Consider the following 27904-nt stretch of genomic DNA (forward strand, 5'->3'; position numbering starts at 1 on the left):
TTTTCAGTTCCTTCCCTGCATGGGCCAGGATATTGGAAAAAATCAGCAGATTTCCACGTGTTAATGTTCAACCAGGTACAGTAATGGGTATAAAGCACAGAGGGCAAGACAGATCTGTTTGACACGTCCACCACTCCAGCCTATTGAAGAAGGCATGTACTTGCCTTGTACATTGCCTTGTCTAATTAGCTGCTGAGCTGTTCCCTGGCTCCCCGCTCCTGACTGAGACTTAGCGGCAAAACTGTCACCAGGCATGATGAAGTGGCACTTGATTGTGCTACAAGATGTCCTGTGGATGCAGTCCAGACTGTTTCGACTAATCATCAACTTTGCAGATTCCAACACCAGGGCTTGTCTGCCAGGGCAAGGGCTTTGCAAAAGTCAGAGTAAATGATCTGTAGCTGCAGAAAGAATATAAGGAATTGCTTTGTTTATCTATTTTTTGAAGGAGTGACTTCAATAGGCAGCTCCATGAGCGTGCCTGAGAAAAGGGGACCATTTCAAGTCACATCTCCTCACAGCACCATCCCAGGAATGAGAAGCACCAGCATTTACTATCTGCACACACACAGATATGTCACCATATTAAGTACTAGGTAAATTTTCAGTCATAACTATATAACTATTCAGTTAACTCCTCCCTTCCATCCCAGCCTTATCACTTACTCTGTGCCTTTGGACAAGTTACTGTCTTCTCTGAGTTTCGGTACCCTCATTTATAAATTATTTTATATGGTTTTTGTGAATGACTTCTATTTTATTTTGTTATTATTATTATTTTTTTTTATAGAGAAAGGCTTTCACCATGTTGCCCAGGCTGGTCTCGAACTCCTGAGCTCAAACAATCCACCTTTCTCGGCCTCCCAAAGTGCTGGGATTACAGGTGTGAGCCAGTGGTCTGGCTGTGAGTGACTTTTAAAGGGCTTAGAACATAGTAAGTGCTTATTCATGTTACCTGCAGGTATCATTACTATTATGGTGCTTGAATCCATCATTCTAAAAGTGAATGTGATTTAAAAAAAAAAAAAGCCACCAGTTGATAAGCATCATCTGCACAGCATAGATTCAAAAGCTAACTACATGTTACAAATGATAGTTGAGAGTGTATCTAGAGTGATCTTCAGAGGTTTGTAATAACAAGGAAGTCTTCTGATGAAGATTTGCGAGGTGAAACAAGAAGAGTAGACTGTTCCTCTCCCCGTTGGTTAGCACTACCACAACTTGGTGGTGACAAAGGCCATTTCAAGCAGTATTTTTAAATACAAACGCATATGCCCACCGCTCATAAAAATAGACCTGAGTCTCTCTATACTTTAAATTTTGGCTGCCTGTTACTAGCATACAATTATTACTAATCACAGAAGAATTACCCCGAGTCAAAACACAGCATTTAGTTCTGAAAACAGAAATACAGAATGCAAGATCTGGACAGAAACAAAAGCAAATCTAGTCTGCTCCATCCTGGCTCCCATTTTCAAGTGGAGAACCTGAAGCCCAGAGGGGTGATCTGATCCTTTGTGTCAGAACTGAATCCAGAGCCAAATCTCCCACCTACACTGCCTCCCAACCAGGGGCTCACATCCTCTGTAACCACGGGATAAGTTTCATCTTTGTGTTGGCTCAGAAGTGATCGACCCAAGTCAACCACTTAAACAGCTAGGGCTCAAATTGAGATTTTCCTCCAATTTACCTAGAGAGGACTTCTTAAAATAAAGGATGAGGATGATAGAAAAGAACAAACCTTATTTCATAGAATGATTTAATGGCTAAAATAGTCATGATCAGTTTTCAAAAGGAGAGCTATATATATATATATGTACTTGAATGATTTAATGGTTAAAAATAGTTTTTTAACCAGTTTTCAAAAAGGAAAGCCATATATATGTACTTGAAAAGATATCCAAAACATAGTTTTAAGTGAAAAGAAGTACAGAAGAGTCTATAGAATATCCATAAAATAGGCCAGGCGTGGTGGCTCACACTTGTAATCCCAGCACTTTGGGAGGCCGAGGCTGGTAGATCATTTGAGGTCAGGAGTTTGAGGCTAGCCTGGCCAACATGATGACACCCTGTCTCTACCAGAAATACAAAAATCAGCTGGCTGTGGTGGCACACGCCTGTAGTCCCAGCTATTGGGAGGCTGAGGCAGGAGAATAGCTTGAACCCCGGAGGCGGATGTTGCAGTGAGCCCAGAGCTCTCCAGCCTGGGCGACAGAGCAATACTCTGTCTCAAAAATAAATAAATAAATAAATCCATAGACGGGCGTGTTTGTGTGTGTGTGTGTGAGAGAGAGACAGAGAGAGGGAGAGAGAGGAGAGTCTGAGTGTGTGTACATGTACATAAGTACATGAAAAAAATTGAAGATTTGCACCAAATTGTTAGCAACCCTTTAGGAAAGAAATGGCATTAAGGAAACAAGATTAAGTAGAAGGCAAAAGGACACTTTCTTTTTTTTCTACCTACTTCAGTTGGTTTAAATTTTTTACAGAAAGAACTTTTTTTTTACAGTAAATGTTACTTGTGCAATTATAAGCTTATTTCATACATTTTAATATATTATCCATGATCTATTATCACCTAAAGCATCCCCAAAACTTTTGCAAAACTTGTCATAACAAAGGGAAATATTTGGCATGTGAAGCTAATTTGCTTCTGTTCTCAAACTAAGACACAGTGAAGCTGCATCTCTACTATGGCCCAGTAATAATAATACATAAATCTTGACTTGGTTATTAGTAGTGTCAGTAATACAAATACGATCTCAGAATATTAATTAAGCTTCTAAAGTGTTTTAGGAATAGTATATAGTAATCTAAATACATCAGTATTCTAAGGTTTTTATTGAAGTTTGCATATAAATATAAATAAAACTTTCCCATCTATGCAGAGAAGTTATATTTAAAAAATTAATCATAGAGCCATGCTTTTATTTAGGAAATTCTACATGAAATATATTTTAATTCATGGTGACTTTATTCTCCAAACCTCCTGGTGATTTTATGCTGGTAATCCAGCAACAAAATAAAAATCAAGCTATATTAATCCCAGCTAGCGAAATTACCTTCTAATTATACTTTTACTTTAGGAAGAGGCATGATTTCACATTAGGAAATTTTTTTGGATAGTCCTTGTATCTGAATGTCAATTGAAATTTTAAACTTCTTGAATTTTAGTTCAGTTTTTCCTGTGAAGCAGCAATAAAAAGTCCCAGCTGTAGTGTTGCTTATGTAGGGAAATCATCAGAGAACACGACTGAACCTCAGCTTGCACTAATAATGACTAGGTAGCCGTCATTTTTAAAAACAATGTCACAAAAGCTATTTCGATGCTGTCATGCTTAAGAATAATTAGTTTCCATCAAAGCAACAGATTATCTGTTCATGTTGTCCACTGGGTCATTACAATGAACAACCAATACAGATAAATGATATCTAATCTTTTCTGCTCTTCTATTGGGCTGATGGATGGTTATAACATCTCCAATATTATAAGGCAGAAAAATTATGCTGACATTTAGAAGCAAAAGCACAGCAAGATGAAACTAAGTACAAAGCATGCCCAACACTATTGGTGGTGGCGGGGGGAGAAATATCTAAAGACAAATAGAACTGAAAACAGAATGGCAATTAGGCCAAAGGAGAGTTATGGGAGGCAACGACTATACCTTGTGGGTGGCAGGCAGCTCAATTAATTATATAACAAGAAGGGGACCCGGGCATTTCCGTAAGACACATTATTAAAAGGAATATTGACTTAAGCATCTTTTAAATTTTATGCCCTAAAAGAAGACAAAAGGGTTTCCCTAGTATTGATCTGCTCCTGAATCAGGTTGACTTTAAAGGATTACATAATGAGAAATGGTTGAGCAGCAAATGAGACTAAGAAGAAACTGCAATTACTTACAACTCACATTTACCAGGTTCAATAGATTATATCTTTTCCATGTTGCTTTGTGTTCATGCTGTATTTGTCAGCCAGAATTGGAAAAGAACCATTCAGCTTGCCCTAAATATGAAACAGCATTTGGGACTGTACCTTTGGTTCAGTCTATAAGCATTGATCATTTGTAGAAAAAATGTGTAATGAGGATAGCTTAGACTGAGAGTCAAGACAAAAGCCGCCTTCAGTTTATTTATCAGACATTTGAAAAATATGTACTAGTATAGTTGTTTTTGCCTCAGAGAGTGTCGATTCCAGCTAAAGATTTTGATTTTAAGCAGAAATAGGGGAACTTTTTAGCTCAGTGAGTGCTAATGGGGATAGGCTCCTACTTAGAAAAGTCTGCTCACTGTCATTTATTCTACCTGTGTCAATGTGGCTCACATTTCTTTTTACAGCAAACGTTTTTTAGATTTTCTCTGAGAATCAGCAGTTTTCCAGGAATACATTCTATATTCTTTCCGTTAAAAAAACTATGCTCCTTCTAAATGCAATGAGGCATCCTAGGTTGAATCTTGGAACAGAGTGGGACGTTTTTTGAAAAACTGAAGAAATCCCAATAAAGACTACAGTCTACCTAATAGTATTGTATCAATCAATGCTAAGATCTTAGTTTTGATAAATGGGCCAGTTATTATGCAAGATGCCAACATTAGAGGGGAAGAAAGGTACGTGGGAACATTCTATACCATCTTTGCAACTCTTCTGCAAATCTAAAATTATTCAAAATAGTAAGTTTTAAAAAATATACTCCCTGGGGCACCAATCCCCCAACCCCATCACACTTAAGAATTAATGGTAAACTGGCAAATGAGCGGGTGCTCTTTAGACTTACAATGGCATCATTGTGGTCCACTGGCAAGACTTCAATACCAGGATAGAAGAGTTGTAAAAACCAAATTCTAAAGTTGTAAAAAAAAAAATGCTAGATTTTTCTTGCTTAACAGAGAATAAGAATGAGAGCAAGAGAGAGAGGGGGAAAGAAAAAAAATGGCCGGTGTGCTGTGCTGTTTTCTTTAAGCCAGTGCTTCTCAATTGGGGACAATTTTGCACCCCCACTCCCTGCCCCAGGGAACATTTGGCAATGTCTGGAGACTTTCAATTGTCACAACTGGAAGGTGCTACCAGCATCCAGTAGGTAAAGACCAGGGAGGAGGCTACACATCCCACAATGCCAGCAAAGCCCCCTATAACAAAGAACTATCCAGCCTAAAATGTCAGTAGTGCCTACATTTAACAATCAAAACAAAACAAAACAAACAATTACAACAACAAAACGTGCTTAAAGCAATTAAAATTCAAAGCAAAATAGGCTGGCTGCGGTGGCTTGCGCCTGTAATCCCAACACTTTGGAGGCCGAAGTGGGTGGATCACTTGAGGTCAGGAGTTGAGACTAGCCTGGCCAACATAGTAAACCCTGTCTCTACCAAAAACTACAAAAATTAGCCGGACGTGCTGGTGTGCACTCGTAGTAACCTGATTCTCCCAGCTTACCTACTTGGGAGACTGAGTTGGGAGAATTGCTTGAACCCAGGAGGTGAAGGTGAGCCGAGATCTCGCCACTGCACTCCAGAGTAAGACTCTGTATCAAAAAAAAAAAAAAAAAAGGCAAAATAGATGAGAGAAGATATTAAAGATATTAGACTAAAGAAAAGCTGTCCCAAGTCCTCCCTTTAAAAAAAAAAATCAGCAAGGATGGGAGAGAATCTACTAAGGAATGAATAACCCAAGCACAACTCACTGACAGCAACTGTTCCTGGAATCCCTACCCCTCTTCTTTCAGCTTATCCAAATCTGCTCTCCTTATTGAGCAGCTTAGTTCAAGTCAGACCTTGGGAATCCTTTATAACCTCACTGCCTTAAAATTCATTGATAATTTCTCCCATGGTTTTCCCATTTCCCAAATTCACAGAACTTATTCTGAGGATTATTTTTGATAATGCTTATAACTCATTTTACCCTTTACCCGGTCCTTGACAAATATTTTTTAAATGTAACGTATGTACTAACTACCACATTTTACTGAATCTGAGACTTCATCAGTTTAAGATGTACCATTATTTTATATACCACTAAAAATGAAAAGATGCTGCCAATTAGGCTGCCAAATAGTAAATCATTATCACTTATTAGATGCATCCCAATAATATAGACATAAAATGTGAAAAATACTACCTTAGAAGCAATAATATATAATTTTATTACTGCTATAGCATTTATTATGTATTTTCACAATTATTGCATGGAAATATATCTTATCTCCTTAGGCAGTTGAAAATCCCATTACAAGCCTATACCTCTTATATTTCTCTGCTCATCCCCAGCACCAAGATCAGCACTAGAGCTTTAGAATCAGTGGTGGAAAAGTAGTAATGATGATAGCACTTTACATGCCATGTAGCATGTGTAGCATTATTATTACCCCCTTTAGTAGATGAGGAAAGCAAAATGATAGAATGTGCCCAAGGTCACCAAGCAGGTGGGTGCGTGGCAGAACCTCAGTTCATGTAGCCAGTTCTTTTCATTGCAGAGTCCAGGTTCCCAATGTCTATGCTGCTCTGCCTTCAGAAATGCGGGTAAAAAAGCTACAACGGGCAGGTTTAGGGTAGGAGGCACTGACCATATGGTGCTTTTAAGACATACTCCACATGAGTTTTCATTTTACAGTAAGTTTTTATATTAGTCTGTTCTCATATTGCTATAAAGAAGTACCTAGGCTGGGATTACAGGCTAGGCTCACACCTGTAATCCCAGAATTTTGGGAGGCCAAGGCTAATGAATCACCTGAGGTCAAGAGTTTGAGACCAGCCTGACCAACATGGCGAAACCCCATCTCTACTAAAAATACAAAAATCAGCCGTGTGTGGTGGCGGGCACCTGTAACCCCAGCTACTTGGGAGGCTGAGGCAGGACAATCGCTCGAACCCAGGAGGCAGAGGTTGCAGTGAGCTGAGATTGCACCACTGCACTCCAGCCTGGGCTACAGAGCGAGACTCAGTCTCAAAAAAGAAGGAAAAAAAAGTAAAAGAAACACCTGAGATTGCGTAGTTTATAAAGAAACAAGGTTTAATTGGCGTACGGTTCTGCAGGCTGTACAGAAAGCATGATGTTGGCATCTGTTCACCTTCTGGGAAAGCGTAGGGAAACTTACAATCATGGTGAAAGGCCCAGAGGGAACAGATAGGGCCAGAGCAGCAAGAGAAAGGAGCGGGAGGTGCCACACCCTTTTAAATGACCAGATCTCCTGAGAACTCACTCACTACTGAAAACAGTACCAAAGGATGGTGCTAAGTCACTCATGAGAAATCCACCCGCATGATCCAATCACCTCCCATCAGGCCCTACCTCCAACACTGGGGACTACAACTCAACATGAGATTTGGCGGGGACACAGATCCAAACCGTATCAGTTTTATCCTCACAAACAAGACCGTTCGCAATAGCAACCAAAAACTAAGCCAAAATTGCTTGTTTACAACTTTAAGCCACTAGAGGGCAAATATTGATGATCCTCCTCCACAAACCAATGATATCTAACAAATATGCTCTGAATGTGATGATGTCTTTGGTCACCCCATAACAAATAGTTTCTTTTAAAGGTTGCCACAAGTATGAAATTTTGTGGACACTTTTTAGATTAAGGGCCTACAAGGCATTAATTTTAAAATCATTGACAAAATATCACATCAATATTAAGAAACATTTCAGTAAAAGAATAGCACAATAAATTCCATCTTCCAATTCCCTTCTCCTATATTCTAATGTCATAATTTTTCCCATAGGCTTATCCATTCTATATGATTGTGTACGTGGCTCAATTCATATTCTGCTCTTTCATACAATCTATCCTAAACTTCTTTCCAACTTTCTGTGCCAACTGTCAAAACCATCATATTAAATGCCGACATAGTATTTTCTCCTACATTTGGTTATTAAAGCATTTCCATCATGTTAAATGTTTGGAATTTCCACTTTGTTAGCTTACAAGTTGAATTGAATTTCCCCCTATTGTAAGTAACACCATTATGACCAAGCAGTGAATGGCAAAGAGACTTATTTCTGTGAATTTATCTATTTAGTAACTATCCTTAGCTATGGGATTATTGAGTCAAATCATATGAACACCTGTATGAGGTGATTTCTTAATAGTATAAAACAGGGATCCCCATATTGAATTATTTCATTGTCCTGAAAAAAAAGGGGGAGAAGAAGCAAAAAATTATAGAATAATAATAGTCGGCATTTACATCACACCTTATACTTTTCAAAGTGCCTTTGCAAATGGAAATAAAATGCTACTTCGCCAAGCTGTAGACAATTGACTTTCTCAGGGACACAGTTACTGAAGGAGCTCATGAATAACTCAAGTGTGTTTAAGAGAGAATATCACAAGATCAAACAATGTTTGTTACATTAAGAGATAAAATAAAGTCTGTCAAGGAAAAAAAAATAAGGTGCCTTTAGATTATTTAAGTGAAATATTGATCAGATTGATCACAAGCATGCTAAAGGCATAATTGCATCTGTCATGTAAACTCCACTTAGTTCATGAAGTATTGAACAGTAACAGTAATTGTTTTCCTGTTAATGAGGCTGTAGACTATGTTCTCAGAGTGACTCACGTGTTATTTAGTTTATTTCGAAATGGAGGGTGGCTCACCAGCATTCAGCTAAATTGGATAGATTACTACTACCACCACCAACAACAACAACAACCTCCAGAGTTGGGCTTCTGTCCAAAGTATGCAATGGAGCTCTCACCAAAAACCAAAACCAAACAATTCTTTGAGTCATAAGAAGGCCAAACTACTCAAATCCACCAGTGACTATTTCCCTTCACTTAATTTTTGTAACATAACCCATAACTTAAAATCATCCTAAAGGAAGCTTTTGTTTTAAGTAAGGTTAAAATTAACCAAATAAACTTGTGAATTATATGAAATAAGATTTTCCTATATCTATTTCTAAGCAAGATCTAGAAGATGACACATTATAATGGTAGAAGAGTGATAGGATCCACATCATGGTTTGGGATTGGTCCCCCGGATGATGGATGAGCCTGTTACTGTGCATAAAACTTCCCCCTACTCTGTATACCAAGTACGAGTTTCCAAAAGGACCTTGTTCTCATCCCCCTTACGAGTCCTAGCATATCTGCTTAAAATACCCAGCCCTGCCAAAAGTTGGAAGAATCTAAGATGGCCTTCAGCAGGTGAATGGTTAACAAACTGTAGTACCTCCAGAGAATGGGATATTATTTAGTGCTGAAGAGAAATTAGCTGTCAAGCCATGAAAAAACATGAAGTAACCTTAGATGCATATCACTAAGTAAAAGAAGCCAATCTGAAAAGGCTATATACTGTATGGTCCCAACTATACAACATTCTGGAAAAGACAAACCTATAGAGACAGTCAAAAGACCAGTGGTTTCCAGGGCTGAGAGAGGAGGAAGGGATGAGTGGGCAGAGCACAGAGGAATTTTAGCACAGTGAAACTACTCTGTATGATACTATAATGGGGGATACATGTCATTATATATTTGTCCAAACCTACAGAACGTACAACACCAGGAGTGAATCCTAATGTAAACTAAGGACTCTGGGTCACAAAGATGTGTCATTGTAGGTTCATCAATTGCAACAATTGTAGTTAATAGGGTAGTCTACACCTTGGTAGGGTCAGAGGGTGTATGGGAACTCTCTCTACCTTATGCTCAATTTTTGGTGTAAATCTAAAATTTCTCTAAAAAATAAAGTCTATTTAAAGAAAAATAATAATAAAAAACCTTATCCCCACTTTCTTCACCTAGCTAAAGCTACCTGCCCTTCAAAATGTAGCTCGTGGGTCCCCTCCTAGCTAATGTTCACTTTCTCATGTCTCCCTCGCCTTCACCTTGAGCCACTGGAGGGCAAGGACCTTGTTTCATCTGTCTTTGGATCCCCGGATCTAAATACAAGCACATAGTAGAGGCTCAGTAAATGTTAGCTAAATGAATATGTGAGAGGAGAAGTCTTTTCCAGCCAGCTCTCGTTTGGTGAAGAAAATATCTAGTTGGCCTTTGTAATTAGCCACATACAGAGATGCATCAGAAAAAGGCAGAAAACCTCCCTAAACTAACTAACTAAATGATAAATAAATAAAATCAACATTCTACCATATGCTAGAAGTCTGTGGGATCCTTTTATCAATAATCTAAGTGTTAAAATCCAAGCATCCTATGGCCCAAAACAAAGTTAAAAAAAAAAAAAAAAAACAACTCTATGAATCCTGCTTTCACTTCAAGCTCCATAATGATTAAGAACAGGAAAAAAATCAAAGCTCTTGTTTAAACCAGGTGAAAAGTACATTCAAGAGCACCCTCTGCCTTGCTTTCTGCCCACACAGTGCAGAAGTGTATAAAGCGCTGGATTGTGGAGAAAGCCTCGCCGTGGTTCCAATCATGGAGAAAAAAGAAACTCCCTTGGCTCCGATTTACATAGTCACAAAACAAAACCCAACTTGACAGACATAAAGGGCATATACATGGAGGAGAGTAAGAACCTAAGAACCCCGTTGGCAAAGTGGCATCCGCCTAATGCAGGGTTTGAAATGAGTAATTTGTAGCTAGGAGGTAACGCTGTCATGCAAGTCATGGCTTATAGCTTTCCTCCCACCCCTCCAGAAAATAGTTTTGAAAATACTTCCAATTTGGGACAGTCTAGCATACACAAAAGCAAACAATCAGTTCCTGAGAAAGGGCTTTCTGGGAGCGTCTCCATGCAGCACAGGTGAGAAGGCAAGGTTAACTATAAGTAGACAGGCAACAGGGGATTCATTTCATGTCACCCTCTGCCTTTATTATGCATTATCCTTTCAGCCTAAAACTTCTGATCACCCTGACCCCTTAAAGGACATCATTGCTGAAAGGAGTTTGGGGAAGAATTAGCAGTCATCTTTTCACCCTCTAACAATGATATCTTTCTCACAGGTTGTTGCAAGGCTTCCAAGTAATGTAAAGTGTACACAGAGAGCCTGGCACATAAAAAGTACAAGTAGCAGATGTAAAAGATCAAAAGCAGGGCTTGTCACTGCTGAGGTGGGGTGGGGTGGGGTGGGGTGGGGGCCAGTGGGCCACTGGACCCAGCCCTCACTTTCAAATATGGCCTCAATTTAGACTTCCAAAGTCGTCTCTGAACAAGGTTATACATACAATTTACAGATATAAACCAAGAGATGGAAAGAAGTTCTTTTACCAACTTTCAAATTGTTTCACAACTGGACCATATCACCTGTATTGTTCTCTTTCTATAAATCCTAAAATTGTCTTAAGGCTGGCATAATATACTACATTACAATGTATTTTTAAATTAAAAGTGGTGATTTGTTAGGTATAAATGTTTGCAATACAAAAATGTGGAGCAATTCATGTAACTCTGCTTTTGGCATTTTGCATCTTTAAAAATTTACTATGAAGCTTTAAAAAAAAAAAAAAATGAAAGTGGCCTGGTTCTCTCATAATCTCTGAGATCCAGATTGGAGAACTGTAGTTTCTGGGTCCTTCTTAGAAGAGATTAGCAAATGCAGAACCAGCAATCTGTCTATATTAGTGCTGTCTCCTAGAAATTTATAATGCAAGCCACAAATATTAGCTACATATGTGATTTTAAATTTCCTTGTAATCACATTTTAAGAAATAAAATGACATGGGGAAATTAATTGTAATAATATATTTTGTTAACAAAATATATTTAAGTCATCATTTTAAGTGCTATCAACAAAAACTTATTAATGTAATGTTTTCACTTTTTTTTGTACAAAGTCTACAATCTGGTGTGTACTTTGTAACTACAGCACACCTCAGTTTGAACTCACCACATTTCAAATGCTCAGTAGTCATTTGTGGCTAATGACTACCACATTGGACAGCACAGATCAAAAAACCGTAATCTGCAGAATTTTCCCTTCAGGCTTATTTGCGTAAGTGGTATCTGGGCACTTGCCATTTTAATGGTTAACAGTGGCATTTAAAAGAAGGTAGTTAAAAAAAAAAAGATGTAAGAGATGGCAACTGACACCTAGTGGACCTGAAATGAACATTTTTAGCAAGAAAATCAACTAAGAATCCATAATTTAACAAAAACGTAAGAACAATAAATCCTTTCTCATTTCTGGTAGTTTTCTCAGGCCATGACTCTCTCCATGGAAAATGTTCTATGAGCATTTCTGCAACAAGAAGACAACTTTGAAAAAGCTCAGAGATTCTGAACTGACTGTGATTCTGGAATACACAAAATAAATAAAATTCTATGAGCAAATGATAATGTGCTTTATTTGAAAGAACTCTGGACTTGAGTTCCTCACCTCGATTTCATGAAAGCAATCCATTTCTACCTGTCTCAAATATTAGCTTTCTGCATAAAAGTTCATTTGAATACGGCCGAGCATGGTGGTTCATGCTTGAAATTGCAGCACTTCGGGAGGCTGAGGCAGCCAGATCATTTGAGCTCGAGAGTTCCAGACCAACCTGGCCAACATGGTGAAACCCCATCTCTACTAAAAATACAAAAATTAGCTGGGCATGGTAGTGCATGCTGGTAGTGCTCCAGCTACTCAGGAGGCTGAGGCAGGAGAATCACTTGAACCCAGGAGGAGGAGGTTGCAGTGAGCCGAGATCACGCCACTGCACTCCAGCCTGGGCGACAGAGAGAGACTCCACCTTAAACAAAACCTAACAAGTTTATTTGAATAAAAACAGTTCCTAGTGGAGTAGAAAAGAAAGGGAAAGACCATTGGACAAAATGATCTCCTGGACATTTGAAATAAGTCGAACTTCATTTTCAACTATGTGACATTCTGGAAAAAGAAAAACTGCAGGGATAGAAGTCAAATCAGTGGCTGCCAGGGACTGGAGGAGGGACTAGGGATGAAGGAAAGAACTGATTACAAAGAGGAACAGGGAGCTTTTTGGAGTAATGCAAATCTTCCATATGTTTATTGTGGTGCTCTACACCTAAAAAGTGTGTCTTTCTTGTGTATAAACTATATCACAATATACATGACCCCATAAAATGACCTCTCTAAGCCCCCTTTGTCTCTAACTGCTAGAAATCTTGGGGATGTCAACTCTCAGGCAAAATGTGTGAAATGCAACTTGAACACTTTGACTGTCATTGCTTATTTTTTAAACTTTGTTACTGGGCACTCATGGACTTTTATCCTTAAGTTTATATTCCTTTGTTTTGTCAGTAACATCCCATTTCCTTTTCAGGAATTAATTCTCCATCAAATGCTATCTTGGTGAGACTGTCAGTGCAATCCTCTCCTACCCAAGAAATAGGCATGTGACCCTAGCTTTGCCAACTACACCCTCTTTTCCAAGACTTCAAATCTTCATAATAAAGTGAACAATGATGTCCTTTCTAAAAGTGTGACTTGATTGCTGTCACCTAGACCTCCAAAGCAGTCCTTGCTCTTGTCTCTTTCTGATTCTGTTTCCTAGACAACTCCAACCCTTCCATTTCTGTATCAGAATAATACAGAATAAGGCATAATGGCTCATCCAGTACCATCTCTAACCCCTCTGGCATCTCTTCTTGTACTATAGAGGCTAGAAATTAAAACTACATTTCTCAGAGTCCCTTGCAGCTAGGGTTCATATGTGACTAGAGTTCATAGGAGATTGGGAAGACAGTTGTGAGTTGCATGAGATAGTAGCTTCACACAGGAGATAAGGTCATCTAGGGCAACTTGGGTAGAAGTTCTGCTGTTTGTAACCCAAGAATCCTACAAATACATCTAGTCATCTACTAATTCAGTAAATTATTGTTGGACATCTGCTATGTGCCAAGTACTGTATTAGAACCTGGGGATACAAAGATGATAAAAATGGTATCCATGCCTTACACTCAACCACGTGGATGAATCTTAAAGACACCATGTTGAGAGAAAGAAACCAGACACAAAAGTGTACATCCAATATGATTCCATTTATATAAGGTTCAAGAACAAGCCAAATAAATCAATGATAGACGTCACAGATTATGACAGATGTCAGAAGAGTGGTCACCTCTGACGATGGGATATTTGACTAAGAAGAGGCCCAGAGAAGTTTTCTGGGGTTTTGGAAATGCTCGGTGGCTTCATCGGGGTGGAAACGTAAACAAAATCCTCAGGCTGTACACTAAATATTAGTGCATTTTAGGGATATTATATGTAAATTAAAAGAATTGTAAGAAGCCCATAACCTAACTGGAGAGCAAAGCATCATTTAGAAAACTCAAATGTAGGTGATGAGGCTGAGAGACAGGGCTTAGATCCTATTGAGTTACAGAGAAACAAGACATGAGCTCTACCTAAAGCAGGCATGTCAGTGGCAATCAAGGAAGGTAACTTGTGGGTAGACTGAAAAGATCCTTAAATGCCAAGATAATAAAAATATTTTTAACAAAATTATCATTCATCTTTCTTTTGGAACAGGAAGATAAATTTTTCTTGAGAGGGGGTCTTGCTCTGTTGTCCAGGCTAGAGTGCAGTGGAACAATCATAGCTCACTGAACCCTCAAACTCCTGGGCTCAAGTGATACTCCTGCCTGAGCCTCCTGAGTAGCTAGGACTACAGGCGTGTGCCACCATACCTGGCTCATTTTTTTAAAATTTTTTTTATAGAAACGGGGTCTTGCTATGTTGCCGAAGCTGGTCTCAAACGCTTGGCTTCAAGTGATCCTTCTGCCTTAGCCTCCCAAAGCATTGGGATTAAGGCATGAACCACCATGACTGGCCAAAATGCTAATTTTTTTAAAAAGAGAAAACGAATTTTATTCTCATCTTATATCTTTCCCAGGCTTTTACAGAATATAATATCCTTCTATGATTTATTTAAAGTATCCTGTATTTAAAGTGCTAGTCAAAAAAATAAAACTTTTAATTAAAAAAATACAAAAACAACTGTATAAAACATTTGTGCTCACTGGAGCATGTAATTCTTCTACTCTATAATTTGTAATAGCCAGACATAGTGGCTCACCCCTATAATCCCAGCTATTCAGGAGGCTGAGGCAGGAGGATCACTTGAGCCCAGGAGTTCTAGTCCATCCTGGGCAACAAAGCAAGAGCGTGTCTGTACAAAAAAAAAAAAAAAAAAAAAAAANAAAAAAAAAAAAAGATAATATGACGCTGAAACTAGTTTTGCTTTTGATTTTCCAATTTAAGTTTTTCTTAAGGCAATCCTGAAGGTTTAGAACCCAAAGAAAATAAGATTTTTATTTACCATTATTGGAAGTCTCCCATCCTTTCTACTTAACTCTTAAATGATTACTGTGTAATCCCCGAACTCAGATGAATGTCAGGTGGACCTAGACACTGACCTTTAAAGAGGTTTCGGTGTAATCATAAACAAAATTAAAGTGCTGCTCGATGAATAAAAAGTAACTTTTAGGCATCTCTTTTTGTCTGTCCTATATTTTAACGACTCCCAATTTAAGGGTGTTTGTCCTTTTACTTCATTAAGAGCATATACTGCATTTAAGGATGATGAACTGTTTAAATCTGTTTTAAAACACAAGATATAAGCACATAAACAGATTTTAGTGGTACTTTGTTTCCACTCACAGAAATACCTACAGCATTTTGATTGCCCATGTATAGCTAAAGTTGCCTCACATCCTGGGACTAATGGAAGGATGCTTACCAACTAGATTTTGCAGAAACGAAAGGATTGTTGCAAAACCCTGTAAAGAAAGGTATCTCAACAACATATACAAATAAACATGTATGTGGTGTTTACAGAAGAAGAGGGGCTGGGAGGGAAAAGAAAATATAATATTGCAACAAGTTTTTTTTTTAGATGATTAAAATTGCAAGTAAACTGTGTTTAGGCTACAACTGTAGGCTTCTGAATCACAATCTAATTTTGGCTATTTTTTTTTTAATAATGGAATTGTGAAATACAGATCAAATGGCATTTCAACAAATATAATTACAATACATGACAAATTCCAGTTAATGCTTCACAGAAACAACAATAAGACACCCAGCAAAAGAAAATAATTTAAACAGCCCCTTGGAGCTCATTCAATCATTCCACTCTTCATTCAATGACTATTCATTATGTAACTATTATGTACGAAGCATTGCACTAGGAACTAAGGAAACAATGAGTAGAATACAGCACTTCCTCTTGAATATCTTTCATAACGATGACAGAGAAAGACATAAATGAATGATTACAGTAATGAGGAAATAATATCTTAGAGTCACACAGAGGGTATGAATGTACAGTGGAGAGTGTGTGTCTTAGTCTGTTTTCTGCTGCTATAACAGAATACCACAGATGGTAATTTATACAGAAAAGAGATTTATTTGGCTCACTGTTTTGGAGACTGGGAAATCCAACAGGCTGCATCTGGTGAGGGACTTCTTGTTGTGTTATAACATGGCTGAAGAGCAAATGAGCATGCAAGACAGACAAAATGGCCTGAACTCATCCTTTTTATCAGAAACCCACTCCCATGATAACTAACCCATTCCTGTGATAACTGAATTAATCCCTTCATGAGAGCCAACCCCTTGGGGCCAATCATCTCTTAAAGTCCCACCTCTTGATATTATTACAATGGCAATTAAGTTTCCAACACATAAACTTTCAGAGATACATTCAAACCATAACACCATAGCTACCTCTGCTGGGGCATCATTAAAGGATACGTGATTGACTTTACTCTTTAAAGATAGAGGGGAGTTTCAGGTAGGGGGGGAGGCAAGGGAGAAGAGCCACAAGAGATGAGGTTGGAGAGCTAAGCTGGAATCAGGTCCTAAAGGGCTTCATGTCTTGCTGAGGACTGTGGACTTGCTACAGCAGGCCAAAGTAAGCCAGTGAAGAATATTCAGGGACTTGGTTGGGTGCAGTGGCTCATGCCTGTAATCTCAGCACTTGGGAGGCCAAGGCAGGTGGATTACTTGAGATCAGGAATTGTAGATCAGCCTAGCCAACATGATGAAACCCCGTCTCTACTGAAAACACAAAAATTAGCTGGGCATGGTGGCTGTAATCCCAGCTACTTGGGAGGCTGAAGCATGAAAATCTGCTTGAACCTGGGAGACAGGTTGCAGTGAGCTGAAATTGTGCCACTGCACTCCAGCCTGGGTGATAGAGTGAGACCCTGTCTCAAAAAAAAAAAAAAAAAATTCAGGGACTGAGTCAGGTGCATATTTCCATAAGAATCATTACTGCCCCAGCATGGATGGTGGGTGGTATGGACTGAAATTAGAGGCAGGAAAGCCGATTAGGAGGTTGCAGTGGTTATCCAAACAAGAATCATGAGGACCAGAAGAAATAGAGAAGCAGGCACAGTTCTGAGAACTATTTGGAAGTTTCAGATTGACTATTTTGAGGAGACAGAGATCTCCAAAATATCTGAAGTTTTCAGCTTGACTGACTGAGTAGATGGTGATTTTATTAAAATTAAAATAAAAACAGAGGAGGAGGAACCATTTTGGAGAAGAGAAGGCAAGTTTGGTTCTGTAACCAAATAATGAGCAGGAATTGACTATGAGACATCCAGACAGAGGTCAAGTAGGCAGCTGAAAATATAGAACTGGAATCAGGTTAGCCTGATTACTTTGGTTCTCATTTTTTGCAAAGAAAACAAGAGCCCCTGAGTGTACAATCCTTGATGTCTCTTAGAATAAATTATTGATAAACTAATGTTCTCTTCTTCTTAGGACTCTGTTATCAAACTATATAATTTGTTTAAAAGGGTGGAGATATTCACTGCTTCTCAGAGCTGTCAGCTTAAGGCCAAGTCTTCATAATTCCTTAAGAAATTATTCATATTTTTTCAAAACGAAAGGCGATGAGAAATGAGATAATATATTAAAGGAAATCAAATAAATTTACAATAAAAGATCATTAGGAAATGAAATCTTGTCAGCCTGGATAAATGGGCCAGATTATTATATTTAAGTCAAACTAAATTACTGTCCATGTATCTATTAAGGCATTTATAAGTGTCGAAAATCAAAATGTTAGGATCCTGACTCTAGGTGTAAAATCAAAGTGATTTTGATAAGTTTAAACAATCTTTTACTGTGAAGAAAAGGCAATTTAAAATCAGAAAACAATATAAGTATCACAGGAAGGTACATAGATTCCTTTTCTTAAACATTGCCAATGATTTGGGAGGCTAAAAAAGAAAAATGTTAGAGACATTATTTGCACAATTAAGCATGACAATCAGATGATCTTAGCTCCAAATAACCAATTATTAAATTTTTTAAGTTGACAAAGTCTTATATTCTCTTCTTAAAGAGCTAAGAAGAAGCCATTGAAATAAATTCAACTTGTATAGAGAAAAGCACTCTGCTACGTGTGTGTGTCCATCTCTCTGTGTCCAACAGAAAACTTAAGTCATTGTTGCTCTTTTTAATGAGAGTCTGTCTAACCAGGCCCTTAGTTAAGCAATTAAGCAGATATTGTTACAAATGTCTCTCATTTGTAAGAGAAAGGGACCAAAGGTAAGGAAACCAGGGACATGTATATCTTGGTGCTGTTGTTGCTGTTCTTGAATTGCATTGAATCCATTATTGAGGTTTCCCAAGGATGACTCTCAGACACCAGAGAAAACTTTAGTTCTAGATGCTGAATGATATGTTCACCTGCACCTGCTCACCAAACCTGGCAGGGTGGGAAAAGCACCTATGTCACTTGAGCCTTTCATGTTTTGGGTTCTCTCATGTGCAAAAAGATGACTGGACTAGATGATCTCCAGAGAAGTGATGAAGTGGTAACCTTGAGAAGTGTTTTTGGTTTGTTTGCTTGTTTGTTTGTTTGCTGTTGTTGTTGTTGTTTTTGAGATGGAGTCTCGCTCTGTCGCCCAGGCTGGAGTGCAGTGGAGCCATCTCGGCTCACTACAAGCTCCACCTCCTGGGTTCACGCCATTCTCCTGCCTCGGGCTCCCAAGTCGCTGGGACTACAGGCGCCCGCCACCACGCCCGGCTAATTTTTTGTATTTTTGGTAGAGACGGGGTTTCGCCGTGTTAGACAGGATGGTCTAGCTCTCCTGATCTCGTGATCCGCCCGCCTCAGCCTCCCAAAGCTGGGATTACAGGTGGGAGCCACCGCGCCCGGCCAAGAAGTGTTTTTCAAACACAGATCCCCAGACCCTACCACAAATCTGTAAAGGAAAGGAAGGAAGGAAAGGAAAGTTCTTTTTTTTTTTGTTTTAGCTCTTCAGGTGAATCCAATGACCAGTTACACTGGGGAACCATAGCACTAAGCTACCAGTTTTAAAGTCTATGAAATTATAAATCAGATAATTTAAGATTCTTAAAAACAAGAATTCAACAAAACAAGATATGTGACTATCCACTAAATTCAATACAAAATGTGGCAGCCTTTGTAGTTGACACCTTGGCACCGCTGTAATGATGATCGTACTGTTCCTCACACCCATGCCCCAGTCCTGGCCACGGGGTCTTCCAAGAGAAGCTTCCTCACAAGAACTAGTCTGATGTTTCAATCTTCTTTCTTACTCTACTGTCAATTTCATTGCCCACTGTAGAACCAATAGGATATTTTTATATATAGGAGGAGATTTATGATAAGGAGTTGGTTCACGTGATTATGGAGGCTAGCAAGTCCAAAACCTGCACTGTGGTCCAGCAGGCTGGAGACCCAGGAGAGCCAGTGGTGCAGATGAAATCCAAAGACACTGTACTGAAAAATTCCCTCTCACTAGGAGAGGCTGGTCTTTTTGTTCTATTCAGGCCTTCAACTGATTAGACAAGGCTCAGCTACAATATGGAGGACAATCTGCTTTACCCAAAGTTCACTGATTGAAATGTTAATCTCATTCAAAAGCACCCTCCAAGTTAACACATAAAATCACCATCACACCCACCAAGCCCATGAGTTGATCAACAACTGCGCTTAAATCAGGGGATCCTGCTGAGGAGGGCTCTCTCCATCTAATCTCTGCCCATCCAAAGTAGATTCACTATTGTAAGGATGTTCATTTTCTCCAAATTATGTTATATGTTGAATGTAGTTCTGTTCACTATTCCCCAAGAGTTTTGTTAACCCTATTTACCAGATGGGTGATGGGAATAAAAGAGATTAGATCCATGGATTGTTGGTTCATATGGGGTTCACTGGTGCTGTAATACTGGAGGAACAGAACTCAAAAGCTAGGAGATGGTGTCCCAGGGAGAAATGATTTAAATTGAAATTATGCAGGCACTGGTAATGATAAGATCTTGGGTATTACCGTGTGTTTTTGTTGGAGATTCCTCAGATGCTGACCTTCAGAAAATGATTCAGGTACAAATAGTTTATCTGGAAAATTATTCCAAAAACTATTAGGATAGTGGGGAAGTAAGACAAAGGAGGAAAATAAATGAATAGAGGATGTGAAGTCAACTAGACCTTAATACCATTGGGAGCTCTAGGAAGGAGTATAGAACATGTTGCCTAGTTATTCCACTCACAGTCCTGCCATCTTTGGTTGAGGGCTGCTCTGCAGTTTAGCTGTTAATTCTCCTGGCACTCGTTGCCTGCTGTGTGAATGGGCAGGGTGAGCTCCCACAAATGTGTGAGGTCAAATCCATATAATCAATCCTGTATCATTACCAGCAGAGGGTAAAATAAAGGATTACTTACACATGGAATATTGTATGCCTATTTCAAATGATACAGAATTGTATCTATTAGAAAAAATACTCAAATTTTCTGATTTCAGTAAAGAAGTTTGTAAGAATCTTCCATTTCCTTTATATCCACACCCACAAATACACACAGAAAAGGATTTAGAAAAACACACATGAAAGCATTAACAGTGGTTGTCTCTGAGCAGGTAGTTTATGGCTTCAATACATTCTGTATAAAATGTGAAATCAGTGAAGAAAGTGTCCAGTCTGATCCCCTGGGTCATAGCCTTTCAATTCTTGAAGATTTTAGGTCTTGAATTATGTTGTGTTTTGCTCATTCATTTTTTTTTTCCTATACTGAGGATATGTTTATGGAAAGAAACTTAGATGCTTTCCATGGAGAGGGTTGGGGGTAGAAAGCAGGGATTTTAATAGATTTAATTCTTGTGTTAGTAAGACAGCCTTACTGTATTGTTAGTGACAATGCTATGACTACTTTGCTAACTCTTCATCCAGCTGGCATTCAGCAATGCCAACTGTACAAGGCTTTGTTAGTCTCTTGGCTATTATGGGTGTCTTTCAAGGCAATGTGATGTGATAACTTATCCTGCAAGATATTTCAATGGATTTTTCATTTCTAATTTGAATAGCTATTAGAAATATTTTGGAACTTTGAAAGAGCTCATGATTTTTCCTAATTTAAAATATTCAGTTTCTTTTTCTTTACCTCTGAATGATTGGTCTTAAAATGATGCCACAACTTAAATGGCACCATAATCTTATTTGAAGCTATTCTATTGCATAAGACACAAAAAAGTAAATCATTTTCACCTCTAATGCCAAAGGCAAGATAGATTATATCATATTTTTGCTTCTTATTTAAATTTTCACCCAAGATTTTGTTTTTTTTTTTTTGGAGTAAATTCCTCCCTTGCATGAATCAGAAAATTCTCTAACATATCAGTTTTATCTTGTGCAGCATCTTCAGATATACATGGAGCATCTGTGGGTTGAGAAAGTGAGTCTTCTAATTCTCTTTTTAAAGCCAACAATCTGTCCTTAAATATGAGAAAAATATATTACAAAGAAAATGTATTTTCATTTAGGATATACTATTGTTGAGTTCTAAACAATAGTAGTTATAAATAAAATGTAATTATTTAGAAATTTTTTTGGAAAATATTTTACAGGTTATGCAAAACGAGACAAAAGCATGTATTTACTGCTTATTGTGTTTCCATTAAGCTCAAGGAGAACTTTGGGATTTCAAAATAATGATTTATTGGATGATAACAATGCTGTAGATATTTTTGCAGGCATAATTAAAACAAGTTAGTAAAAACACAGTGGAAGTACTGAGAACAGATTGGGTTATTATTTGAATGTGCACATATTTAACCTTAGAAAATTCTAAGACTAAAATTTTACAATATATTCTTATAGCCAAAAACAATAACAAATAGAAGAAAACTTAAACCAGTGGGTTTTTTTGTTTGTTTTTGGTTTTGTTTTTTGAGACAGGGTCTCATTCTGTCACCCAGGCTGGAGTGCAGTAGCACAATCTCAGCTCGCTGCAACTTCTACCTCCTGGGCTCAAGGGATCCTCCCACCTCAGCCTCCCAAGTAGCTGGAATTACAGGCATGCACCCCCACCCTTGCCTAATTTTTGTATTTTTTATAGAACTGGGTTTTGCCATGTCACCCAGGCTGGTCTTGAACACCTGAGCTCAAGTGATCCACCCACCTAGGGCTCCCAAAGTGCTGGGATTCCAGGAGTGAGCCACTTCACGCGGCCACCAGTGGTTCTCAAAGTACTGTTTGGGGGACACCTGGAGTCTCAAAAACTCTTTTAGAGTTCCAGGAGGTCAAACCTATTTTTGAGCCCATTGGCCAAATTTGAGTCATATTTTCATGCCTTATGTGCAAGGAAGCTGGGATTCTTTGCCTGCCCTTTGGGCAGCGTAGGGCAGGAAATAGACCCACCAAGATTGCAAGCCATGAAAGAAAATGGAAGTTTTACTGGAATATAAGGAAATTACTTCAAGGTAAGGAAATATAAATCTTTATTTCACAGATAATTGAAAATTAAGAACAACAAAACTTTTAAAGATTGGGTTACTTGTATGGGTGTCAGGCTGGAAAAGGACAGAGCCAGGACCAGTCCTCAGTCCTCTGACCCCCAGTCCTGGGTTCTTCACCCCACACTTAGACCTTTTCTGGTGCAAATATATCTGACAAAATAACCAAAACCACATCTCTCTCAAATAAACTCTTGGTACCAGGGGAAAATGAGGAGACATTGAAATTATTTCTTCATGGAAGAAGGTGTTTAATTTTGTCTTTTAGAGATAATAGGTCTCCTTTTAGAAAAGTTGTTGACATGTGAATGAACTGATTCCACCATTGTTCCTAGAACCTTATAAGAAGACTTCCAGTCACCCATTTTGCAACTGTAACTCTGGCTGCTCATTATCCGGGACTTGTTGGCTCTTGCATAGTAGCTTTAAGGGCACTATGTTGGCATTGCTTTGCAGACCACATGTGCCCAGCACATGGTAGGATCACATTAGCATGCAACAGAAGTAAGTACCTTTATTTAATCATAAGTACTTCTTATGACTCCAATAGTTGCTTCCTAATAGTTGTTCCCTATCTACATCTTCCATAGGCAAAGCCTTCTTCCCAAAATAAATTTTTAAAAACCTGATACTTTCCTAACCTTCCTTGCAGATAAGGCATGAAAATGTGACTCAAATTTGGCCAAGGAACTCTGGTAAGAAATTTGCTGAGGATGGCTACAAATGGTTTTCTTCTCCAAGAAGACACAAGAGAAAAGATTCTCTCTCTCTCTTCCTATGGATGCTGCAATGTGAGAATATGGAACCTGGGTCTGCACCAGTCATCATGTGAATATGAGAGTCAAAGCTAAGGACAAGTCCAAATACTGACTATAGATAGCACGGTGGAAAGATAGAAAAAGCCTGGATCTTTGATGATATCGTAGAACCAGTGAATTAACCCTGGAACCACTCCAACTCTGGGCTTCTTGTATGCAAGATAACAAATGTATTTTTTAATTTAAACCAGTTTTAGGGTACTGAAAGTATCTTAACTGATACAATGGCTTTCCAGGGAACCAGGCACCTAGAGAAAATTTAGCAAGTTTCTAAGACTACTGCGTACTATATGCAATAGGTCTTACCAAGTACACATACACTTATAACTCAAATATATGTGACAAAATAAACAAAAACATATCTCTCTCAAACTGTTAGTACTGGGGAGAAATGGCGAGGGGGACATTGAAATGACTTCTTCACGGAAGAAGGTGTATGATTTTTGTCTTCTAGGGATGATAGTTCTCCTATTGGAAAAGTTATTGACATCTAAATTAACTTACTCCACAGTCATTCCTAGAACCTTGTAAGAAGCTTCCGAATATCTACTTTGCAACTGTAACCTAGATGAGCCCTCCCTGTGTTTTTGCCCCAAGTCCTCTGTCTTTCTGAACTCATTTTTTCCTTAAAAACTAAAAAAAAAAAAAAANAAAAAAAAAAAAAAAAAAAAAAAAAACTGTATGAAATCAAATGATGAGTAACCAAGATCTTATTGTAGTCTACTGGTTATTTTGAATGTTTTCAAAATTTCTATAATGACAAAAAATTGTTAAGTGTCCAACCATTCAGTCGCAGACCATGGTAAGATTAGTGCCTCCCAAGACTCAGCTCTTGCATTCAACCCTCACTATAACTTCCTCCTCCCACTGGAGTATTAGGCTTACCAGTAAGTCTTACCTCCTGCATTTAATGTCATCCCAAAGATTGCACAAGGCCCTTTTTTGCTTTAACTTCCCAAAGCCACCACTAACACAAGGTTACTGTCTATAGCCTACTTTTAATGAAAGATTGAACCGTAAATGTTAGGCATCCTTGTTTTTAAATTTCCCTGACCATCCCTGTCATTAATCATCCTTTCTTCTTGGGCCCTGACCTCCCAATAGGCTTCTGGGCCCTCTCTCTTCCCCAAATCGCTTTACAGTTCCCCCACTGTGTTCCCTTCCAGCCCTTATGCCCCTATTTCCTGGGAAACTCAAGAATTCCTCTCACCTATGTAGCACAACAAATCAGCACTCTCTTTGTTTCACCCTCTCCTTGCAGAACTGCTGGAATCACCTTTTCAAATCAAAGATATCCATCAGATTATTTTCCTAAATAAATAAAAATTCATCTTCCCTGAAATGAACTATGACATTCCCCTTGTAAGATACAAGCAGCAGATGCAGTTAGTTTTTGGTTTTCAATAGCAATGTTTTTCTTCTCACTGTGCCAGAATGCAATTACTCTGCAGTCAATGCAACAGGATGTTAAAAATGAAACAACTTCTGCCTCCGTTTTAGATGAGGCCTAACGGCCAAAAAGTGCCCAGGTTCATGGCATTCTAATTTGCATGCTAGGCCATCTAGGCAGGACTTGCCAAAAGGGTAGCTAAAAAATACTTGTTGGCCCTTAACCCACCACCCCATCTAAGAATATAAAAGTGATAATAAAACAGGGATATAAAAGGTTTGAAGTTGTAAAGGAACATAGAGAAAATGTATTTGGAGTTGCTGATTTTTGTGCATTCCTTCCTCCTCCAGTGAGGGAAAAGGATGGAGGAGCTTGTGAAAGAGGGAACTAGAAGAGGATAACTCAAAAAGCCCAACATGTCTCCTGGAGTAGAAGTGTCAGAGGCATTTGAATCAGAGCAACTCCATCTTGAATAGAGGCTGGATAAAATAAGGCTAAGACCCTCTGGCTGCATTCCCAGATGGTTAAGGCATCCTAAGTCACAGGATGAGATAGGAGGTCGGCGCAAAATACAGGTCATGAAGGCCTTCCTGATAAAATAGCTTGCAGTAAGGAAGCCAACTAAAACCCACCAAAACCAAAATGGCCATGAGAGTGACCGCTGGTCATCCTCACTGCTACACTCCCACCAGCGCCATGACAGTTTACAAGTGTCATGGCAACGAAAGGAAGTTACCCTATATAGCCTAAGAAGGGGAGGCATGAATAATCCACCTCTTGTTTAGCATATCAAGAAACAACCATAAAAATGGGCAAAGAGCAGTCCTCAGGTCTGTTCTGTCTATGGAGTAGCCATGTTATTCCTCTACTTTCCTAATAAACTTGCTTTGACTTTACTTTATGGACTCACCCTGAATTCTTTCTTGTTCGAGATCCAAGAACCCTCTCTTGGGGTCTAGATCGGTACCCCCTTTCCTGTGACAGAAGGAGTAGAAAGACTGTGCGGTTGCAGTGGGAGAAAATTGCATCTTCACCAATGGCAGGGCAAAAATGCATGAGTGTTTCTTGTGGATCAGCCTGAGCTGAATCTTGCCCAAGAGACTTTCTCAGTGAGCAAAGTGACCCAAATGAGGGAGGGACCATGGGAAGTCCACGGGTGAGAAGGAATTCTGAGTGACCAGCCAGAGAGTGGACTTTCTTATGCCATGGAAACTACAGTTAAGGGTTCTCAACATGGATATTTTTGCAAGGAATCCACTAAAACATCAAATGAGAGAGAGAGAGAAAAGACCCAAATTGAGAATAGTGCATACCCAGCAGGCACCATCACCAAATGTGATTTGTGCCAGTCATGGGAAACCTTTCCTGAGACTTAGCTCTCTTCCCTCTCCCCTTCAACCCTGAAGGAGCCAGAGACAATTAGGTAAAGAACAGAAGAACCAGGTGAAGAGCAAGAGAAGTAGACACGTGAAAGAACCCGATCACATTCCACATCCCCAGCTGCAGGCTTGCTGAACTGAAGCAGGCTCAAGCTGGAAGGAAAGAGAGCATGCAACTCTGAAGGAGACTCTGAGTGTCAGTTATTACACTGGCTGGATAAATCAATCACTGAAATGAGCCTGTTCTTAGGACTTAATGTTACTAGAAACTTTTATTCTTCAAGATTGATGATAAAACTGTTACTGGAAACGGGTCCCAATCCAAACCCCAAGAGAAGGTTCTTGGATCTGATGCAAGAAAGAATTCAAGGCCAGTCTGTAAAGTGAAAGCAAGTTTATTAGGAAGATAAAGGGAAAAAGAATAACTACTCCATAGACAGAGTATCCCATAGGGCTGCTGGTTGCCCATTTTTATGGTTAGTTCTTGATGATATGTTAAAAAAAAAAAGGGGGGGGGGTGGATTACTCAGGCCTCCCCTTTTTAGGCCACTTAGGGTAACTTCCTGTTACTGCCATGGCATTCGTAAACTGTCATGGCACTGGTGGGAGTGTAGCAGTGAGGACAACCAGAGGTCACTCTTGTCACCCTCTTGGTTTTGCTGGGTTTCAGCCAGCTTCTTTACTGCAACCTGTTTTATCAGGAAGGTCTTTATAACCTGTATCTCGTGCTGACCTCCTGTCTCACCCTGTGACTTAGAATACCTTAACCATCTAGGAATGCAGCCCAGTAGATTTCAGCCTCATTTTACCCAGCCCCTGTTCAAGATGGAGTTGCTCTGATTCACATGCCTCTGACAAAACTTATGGAATCTATTCAAAGGTTTATTCAGGGTAAGAAAAAAAACAGTGGTCCACACAGAGTGTTTGATAAAGTTGTGCAGAGTAATTTGCATATCTAAGATCAGCTAGGAGCTTGTAGGATAGGACAAGCACACAAAGAATAACAAAGTTCAGCAGTCAGGAAGAATGATAAGGATCACTGAATGTCGCCTAAAGGAAAAGTTCTATTTTGCACATATTCTTGGATTTGTCTTGGTTTTGGTTGTTGATGCTGGTTTTGTTGTGGTCAGTATTGTGTTTTATTCAGTGTTGTAGGTCCATTGTTTGTAATACTGCCTGGCACACAGTAGGTGCTCATTAAACATTTATTAAATGTAGTGTTGGATTTGAAACCAGAAAACAATGAAGAGATATCATCATCTTGAAAAGAAAATAGCTTTCCTTTCTAACTTGGACCCGGCAGATTGGCTCCCGCAGAGAAGGGTGGCGAGAAGAAAAAGGGCCGTTCTGCCATCAACAAGGTGGTGACCCGAGAATACACCATCAACATTCACAACCGCATCCATGGAGTGGGCTTCAAGAAGCGTGCCCCTCGGGCACTCAAAGAGATTCGGAAATTTGCCATGGAGATGGGAACTCCAGATGTGCGCATTGATACCAGGCTCAACAAAGCTGTCTGGGCCAAAGGAATAAGGAATGTCCCATACCGAATCCGTGTGCGGCTGTCCAGAAAACGTAACGAGGATGAAGATTCACCAAATAAGCGCTATACTTTGGTTACCTATGTACCTGTTACCACTTTCAAAAATCTACAGACAGTCAGTGTGGATGAGAACTAA

At 39.0% G+C, this 27904-nt stretch overlaps 1 pseudogene; it reads left to right on the forward strand.

Annotated features, from left to right (window-relative positions):
• Positions 1 to 256: 256 nt before the first annotated feature.
• On the forward strand, positions 257 to 27904 carry LOC108533171 (60S ribosomal protein L31 pseudogene; annotated as a pseudogene).

The sequence above is a fragment of the Rhinopithecus bieti genome, unplaced genomic scaffold (assembly GCF_001698545.2).
Source record: "Rhinopithecus bieti isolate Rb0 unplaced genomic scaffold, ASM169854v2 scaffold_10351, whole genome shotgun sequence".
In the NCBI taxonomy this organism is placed as follows: Eukaryota; Metazoa; Chordata; class Mammalia; order Primates; family Cercopithecidae; genus Rhinopithecus; species Rhinopithecus bieti.